This window comes from Siniperca chuatsi, linkage group LG14 (assembly GCF_020085105.1).
Source record: "Siniperca chuatsi isolate FFG_IHB_CAS linkage group LG14, ASM2008510v1, whole genome shotgun sequence".
NCBI lineage: Eukaryota > Metazoa > Chordata > Actinopteri > Centrarchiformes > Sinipercidae > Siniperca > Siniperca chuatsi.
In genome coordinates this window covers 26354547-26362008 of record NC_058055.1, presented here as the reverse complement: position 1 = coordinate 26362008, position 7462 = coordinate 26354547, and positions in this window count along the sequence as shown.

Below are 7462 nucleotides of genomic sequence, written 5' to 3'. Positions count from 1 at the left end.
TCCTGGAAACCTTTAGCAATTCTCAAAATGTTATGATTTTTAACCTATAGCTGGTGACTGTACCCAACCAGGATTACAGACAGACATGGACATAGTGTCTGAGACATCACTCACAGGTTAATAAAGGACCATTTTCAAGTCTATAGCTTGTGTTATCAGTTAAAAAAAAAATGGATAAGCAAACAGGACGGTGTGTGACAGGCTGACACCTCTCAGTCAAGCTCACACTCCCTGAAAACAGCCCTCATTTTTCGAACTTCGAACTTATTTTCAAAGAAGGAGTATTGACTTTACAGTTACAGATGTAAGTCAGGGGTTTTTCCATTGACCCACGTTATAGAGAAAATACATCTTTAAAGGAATACTCCACCCAAAACCCAATGCTGAGTATCAAACACTCACTGCCTGTAGACTTAAAGGTGGCTCTGTTTGCAGCTTGGATATGCAGCAGTTACAAATGATTCAAACAGCGAACCAGACTAAGTGTGAAAGGGTACTCTATTCTGAACTAAAAAACTACAATTCCCAAGAGGTGGAGCTTCTACCACCAGGGTGTGCACAGGTGTATTGCATACTGCCAATAACTAGAACTTCACGACATTTCAAAGTGAAATTGTTTCTTCACTACATTTATCTGACAGCTATAGTTGCTAGTTACTTTTCAGATTAAGATTTTAAATAAACAAAACATATAATAAACCAACCTTTTTGGCTTGTGACCCCTCACAAAAAAGCCTAGTTGACGCTGATTGTCACATTTCAGATATCTATGAGTTGTTAGCAGTGCCACCAAAAGTGATTTCTTTCCTCTAAACTTCTCAGGTAGTTTCATTTAAATAACTGTTCCAGGCCCAGAAAGGTCAAAGGATCCAATATTTCATAACAAAAGCAAATGCTAGAGAAAATCAAATATATAATTGCAAGTTTGTGTAACATAACTTCTTCTTTCCTACCCCATTAATCATCTCAATGCTGAGTATCAAACACTCACTGCCTGTAGACTTAAAGGTGGCTCTGTTTGCAGCTTGGATATGCAGCAGTTACAAATGATTCAAACAGCGAACCAGACTAAGTGTGAAAGGGTATAAAAACGTCCACAGTACTTAAACCACACCTGCAGCAAAGTTCATTAATCCTCTGTCTTTCTGTATCCTGTTTGTTCTCATATTTTTACCAAAATAAAGCTAAATACACAGCTTCCATTTTATCATTTTTGTCAACAGCCTGATTAGTTATTTGTTGCATGCAACATAGTTCACATCAGCTGCAAACAACAAACCCAAACAACTAACCGCTGTGTTTTAGGTTGACCTTTGCCATCTCATGACCATAATGCCGTCAATGGATTCTTGATCTAAACTGATCATCATAATCATTTGATAAAGCTTTTATGCGGACAGACTCGACAGACAGACAGAAGCCATAACAGCCATACTAACAAGAAAAGTGGTACGGTGAAAGAACAAGAGCTGTTATATGAAAATAGTTTGAGACCCAAAGGTTGCTGCTTTGCTTTCCTGAGCAAAGAAGAGGCTAAAGAAGCAAGAAACTATTCTTTTTTACATGACCATAAGAAAGCCGAGACGAGTCCCTTTCCAACTTCTGAAAAAAATGAGGTTGTGCCCCCCAATAAATCATTTCAAAATAAATTGTGTAATTGAAAATATATATTTAATAGAAGCCGACTCCACTGCAATAATTCACACTTACACACAACACCTTTTGAAGGTTTTGTATCCTGCTCAGTGGTCTGAACCGTTTGTTAGCCTTTCCTGCTCAGGCAAGCACAGGGGAGGAGCTACGCTACTCTTCTAACACATTGCATATACTAAACAAAGTGGGAATTGACTATGAAGTTAACGGTTTACTTCATCCTTATACCTTTGCTTACTATTGGATTACGTTTCCCAGAATGCATCTGGTGATTGGTGCCTGCTAGGACCGTAGGCTAGTCCTGTGACAGATGCCTTGTAAGTCATTTTGTTCAAACAAAGATAAAGTCACTGAATGTTTTGTTTCTTCTACTCATTAACAGAATAAAAGGTTTAAAAATTACATGTTTGTGCCCCCCCAAGTTGTAATGGGATCTGCACCTTTGTTGTTTGTGTGTGTGTGTGTGTGTGTGTTTGTGTATGTGTGTGTGTGTGTGTGTGTGTGTGCGCCTGCCTCCATGGAAAGAGGGAGAGGTCAGACAGGTCACAGGAGTCGCATGTGAGTGTGGGTGGGATCTAGCTGGGGTTGTTTGTATGTTTTGTGTGTGTATACACAGTAGTGATATAATAAAATATGGAACACTATAATAATTGTACGAACACCCTGCAGCATTCTCCGTGGCCATACTATATAAAAACCACCATATGTACATAATGTGAACATTCTAATATTAAAAAAGTAAAAAAAGAATTAACTTATACCTACTTATCCTTTCTATTTTATAGCATATGCTGATTGTTTTGGCAATGAGCATATGTATAATATACAATAACGCAGTTGAAAAAAGTTTCTATCAGTATCCATGGTGTCTGATGTTTCCTATGGGGGATAATAGTGAGTGCATCCCACGATTTATCTGTCGCACAGTCTACCACGATGTCTGTTCTGTTACTGTGGGCTTGAAGGACACTTGGAAAGGCTTAATTTGATGTATTTCAGGCGGCACCATGACTATCTTGTTTACAGGTAAATCTGAAGACAAACTCATGCTGAGCTTGTTGTTTTTAAGTTTTTCAACGAGATTTCAGGGTTTGTCTTGTGAAGGTCACCAGGTGAGCTGTTGCAGACAGAGATGGATGCAAGATTCCTCCACATGGCTTCCCCTCTGTCACTGCTTTTCTGGCTCATTACACCAACCAAGCTCTCCACCCACACAACATCACAGCTCATAGGCTGTCTGACAGATGGCCGCCGTGTTGACTCCATTAGAGCTGGACAACCGTGAGAGTCCTGACGTAAGGTCAGAGAGCAACAGGGGAGGACAGTCGGTGTCCTTCTGCTGTGCACAGTGACAGCGTTTATACAGGCAGCTCTGACAGAATGACAGCTTGTCACCTTCTCAACCAAACACTCAAGGAAATCAAACTTGGAAAAATATGGTATATATTATTTAGAATCACTTTGAAAAATCCCACTTCATTAATTAGAAGCTCATCCCGATCTTGTCTACTGTGTATGCAAGAACATAATATACTCCCCATATACTATGGCCACAACAATAATGACTCTCATCAACCCAACCTTGTATGAATATCCTACAAAACCACAATGTTCTGTCCCACATCCTATGAAGAATGACAGCTTTTGTCATAACAATCTATCACTTATAGCCACATTTGTTAGTTTGTTGAAATCAAGATTATTTTTGGTCAAGGGCAGGTTAAGTTAGGGTTTCACTTCCCTTTCCACAATGTGTTGAATTGTTGTGTGATTATAGCGTCTTTCCAATTATTCTTTGTTGAAAAATGTCTCCCTGTCTCTTAGGAATGGCATTTACATCCTTCTAATCTGTTTGTTTTGCAGGTATGTTCAGTATGAACATTTTGTGATTTGGCAGATACAGATGTTAAAAACATTTTGTTGGAATTGCATTTCTCGCTAAAATGATTTGCTGTAGCAAATTAGTAGCATATAAAACATAATTTATAGGATCTAGCTCATTTCAAATCCTACATAAAGGGGCAACAACAGTATTAGAAAATTGGATTCTCATCATATAATTAACAAATTGAAATGTCTAGTTTCGCTTAATGTAATTTAAAAACCTTCCTGGCTGAGTCCAAACAGTCCATATATTCCATATGTCTCCTACAAATAACACACATGTGAGGTGAAATCATTGAGAACATGATGAGATTTCTTTCTAATGCGAGAGGCAGCCTGTCATTGTATTTCACCTGTTCCATCAGCCTGCCTCATTTCACAAGCTTTGATTGAGTGGATGGGGAATTGAAACTAGTCCCACTCTCAACATCTCTTTGCTCTCATTCAAAAACTAGGAGCCTTAACTTTCATTAAACTTTGATCAATTAACTTTGGTTAATTGAAAAAAAAAAAAGAATGGATGGATAAATTTAATTGGGCGAGAATCTATCAACACACACACAAACACAGTACCTGACTAAATTATGATGTAGTAAACGCACCAGACACAAGTTTAAAATTCAAAACCTGCATCAAAGGTTCCATTCAGCAGTGGCTGCAAAATTAGACTTATCAGTCATAAAGCAACTGGAATCTGCATTTAATTAATCAAATTGTCAGCTCAACATTAAGTCAGAAGCTCCTCTGCTGATTGATTTACTCTCTCACTCCCTTTTAAAGCTGCTGTTTTACAAAAGTGGCCCAAAGCTGATGCCTCACAATAGAGACTCTTTAATAAAGCTGTTTTCTGGCACCACAGTTACATGGGGACAACTAAAGCAACTCCCGTTAAATCCTGGTTGATGCTGCATAGAAAGCTGACAGTGTGGTGAAAACGAATCCACGGTCCATTTCTTTCATCCTCCCAGTGAAGTCTGAACGTATTTGGACAATGACCCATGTGTTGTTGCACTGGCTCTGTACTCCAGCACTTTGTATTTGAGATGAAGCAATGACTGAAGTGATGACCTGTAGCTTTAATTTTAGGGTGTCAACATCCATATAAGATGAACATTGTAGCAACTATAGCCCTTTTTATATATTATTAAACAATTTTAGGGGACCAAAATGTTGGCAGTAAATATAAATGCTTGTAATGAACGCATGTGACGTAATATTTAGTATCTGGTGTCAAATCTTTCACCATCAATGACTGACTGAGTTCCCCATCCACAACAGCATACACTGGTATCTTCCCTGCTAATGTAATGGGCTTTTTTGCATTGAGTTTGTTTGGCCATAAAATCTCCTGTTTAGGAGATGTTGGGGGACTATGTATTATTACACTCAATATGCATGTGAATGCCTTCAAAATAAAGCGGAAAGTCATCACTTTAACCTCATAGTCATTGTTTCACTTCAAATCCAGCGTTCCGCAGTACAGAGGCAAACCAAAAGAATATGTGTCACTGTAATTTTAGTAGTACATGAATGCCTGACAGTTGTGGATCAGTTTGTAAATGTGACTCACTTCGGTATATATCAACATTGATGCGAACAAAGCGGCTCCTCGAAGAGCTTCTTTTCTGTCTAAGTGATCTCTTTTTGTAAAACTCATGGAGAGCTGAGAGTCTGCAAGGCTTCATTCAAACCAATCACCACACAGGTGACTTCACTAATTAGTCCTCCCCCTGTGATTAAAGGTGTGCTTATCATTGAAATCACTAACTGAAGACTTTTCTCCTGCCAGCTGCTGCTCCCCGGGCTGGCGGTGTTTCACAGTAGGGACACAGCTGGCTGTAGTGATAAAAAAAAAATTAAAACTTTCTTTTCACCCCTAAATTGCTCCATCTCGATCAAACAAACACGCTACATCTGACAGTGCTACTCCTTTTTTCTCGGCATGTTTAAGAAACCCAGATACTGAAACATCAGTGCTTGGCATTAAACCTGTGCTAACTGGACAGATTAGCAGATTTACATTTTTCTCTATTTCGATGATTCAGACCTTTCTTGTTTGTTATGTTATTTGGCATCACTATCAAAATCTACAGAGGAGTGAATGACATTTGTGTCATTGCCCTGCATGCAACAGTTTACATGTATAATACATACAGTACATAATCTGTCACAATGTATTCCCTCCACATGGCAGTGGTCAACTAAATGTTTGCGTGTCAGGCTTCTGATTCTACAGTGAGAGCAAAGAGAATTTCTTGTGATTTGACAACAAGTCTCTTCAAAGGGCCCGTTTACTTGGTGTTTCCAAACCTTTCAGCCACATCCTGTGTTGGGTTGCCCTTAAAGAAGGACTTCAACCTCCAGCTGCACCTGAGAAGCTGTCCCCCCTCAAGGGGGCAGAAAGACTCCAAAACAAACTTGATATACTGTCGGGTTATGAAGTTGTTATGGCAATTAACGAGTTGCACTTCCAGCAGACACAGAGCAACATTAACATCTCAATGGAGTCATGCTTGTGTCCACCTGATTAATGTAAGTCAGTCATTCACTTTTTCTTTACTCATGGTTTAGTCTCCACCAACTCCTGAGGAAAATGTCTGGCTCTTTAGCAGCTAGATGTTCCACTTTCTTCAGCCACCACCTCTGCAGCTTAGACAAGTCAACTTCACACCACGTACCAAACGCCAGAGCAAACTGTTCATTCCAAGTGTATTCAGGATAACAACTGACCGTTTCACATGACACAGCCACTTTATTCAGGGTTATTATCTAAGATATCACTTAAATCAGGTGTAAAGGCAAAAAGTTACATACAAATATAAAAACAAGGAGATTAGCTTCATGTCTACAACTTTCATCATATTTATAGAAGAGCAGAGCTTGCAAAACTTCCATGATGTTGTTAAAACTTGATATCTAATGTATTCAATTTCCTCAATATGCAGCGTGCAATCCATCATTTAAACAATGGGCCCTATAAAAAGTGCATTCATTCATTGTGCTGTAGGAATAGTGTTACAGTGGAGATCTGATTGTCTCATCAGAATTCTTAGTGAATACCCCATCTGAAATGAAGGGCCACATTAATCAAGCAGCAGAACCCAAATGAGATGTACGAAGCCCTTAGCCCTGCTCGTCTCTCCACACTCACTCAGCCTCCCTTTCAGCATGAATCTGAATAAGGGCGTTTTAAAGAGTGTGAATGTGACATTTGTCAACCCTAAATTCCAAGTGACCAGTTCAACAGTGCATAAAAAAATCTTTTCATCTATCATTTCATTCATTTATTAAATAACAGATTTCATAATTACGATAGCATCAGAGAAGGCGTAGGAGCTCACCTGTTGATTTCTCCAGCAGTCTATTCCCTTACTGTATATGCCAGTAAGCCAGTAAGTCTGCTGGGAAATATAAACTCTCCACTGTGTTGGGATCTATTTCAAGGTTTCTTCACAGTCAGGGTGATACCCTCTAAAGGGTGATCACACAGAGAAGCACCGCTACAGACGCTTCAAAAACACCAAGACAGCTGGTGCGCCTGAGGAGTGTAGCTCTCTCACAGTCCACCAGCTAACTAGCTAGCTAACTTCCTCAGTTTGTTTCTCTCCCTGCAGAGAAGTCGCTTGGCTCTGAGTTCCTTCTGAGGGCTCGCGTTGCTAAACCCCTCCACATGTCGAGCACAAAGAGGCCTGTCTCTGACTGACCAATGACGTGACTAACCCTACCTAACTAGCTAAAACATAATAACCAAGTAGTTCCAGGCTGTGACAGCTGTGCATCATTGGAAATGTTTTGATACCTCAGTTACAGTACCAATACAATACATCTTAGACACCTTAGGTTGACAAACAAACAAATTCCTAAACCACCACAGAACTTATTAAAAGACAGTGTAAAATTAGCAACTTTTCATTTTAGATGTGTA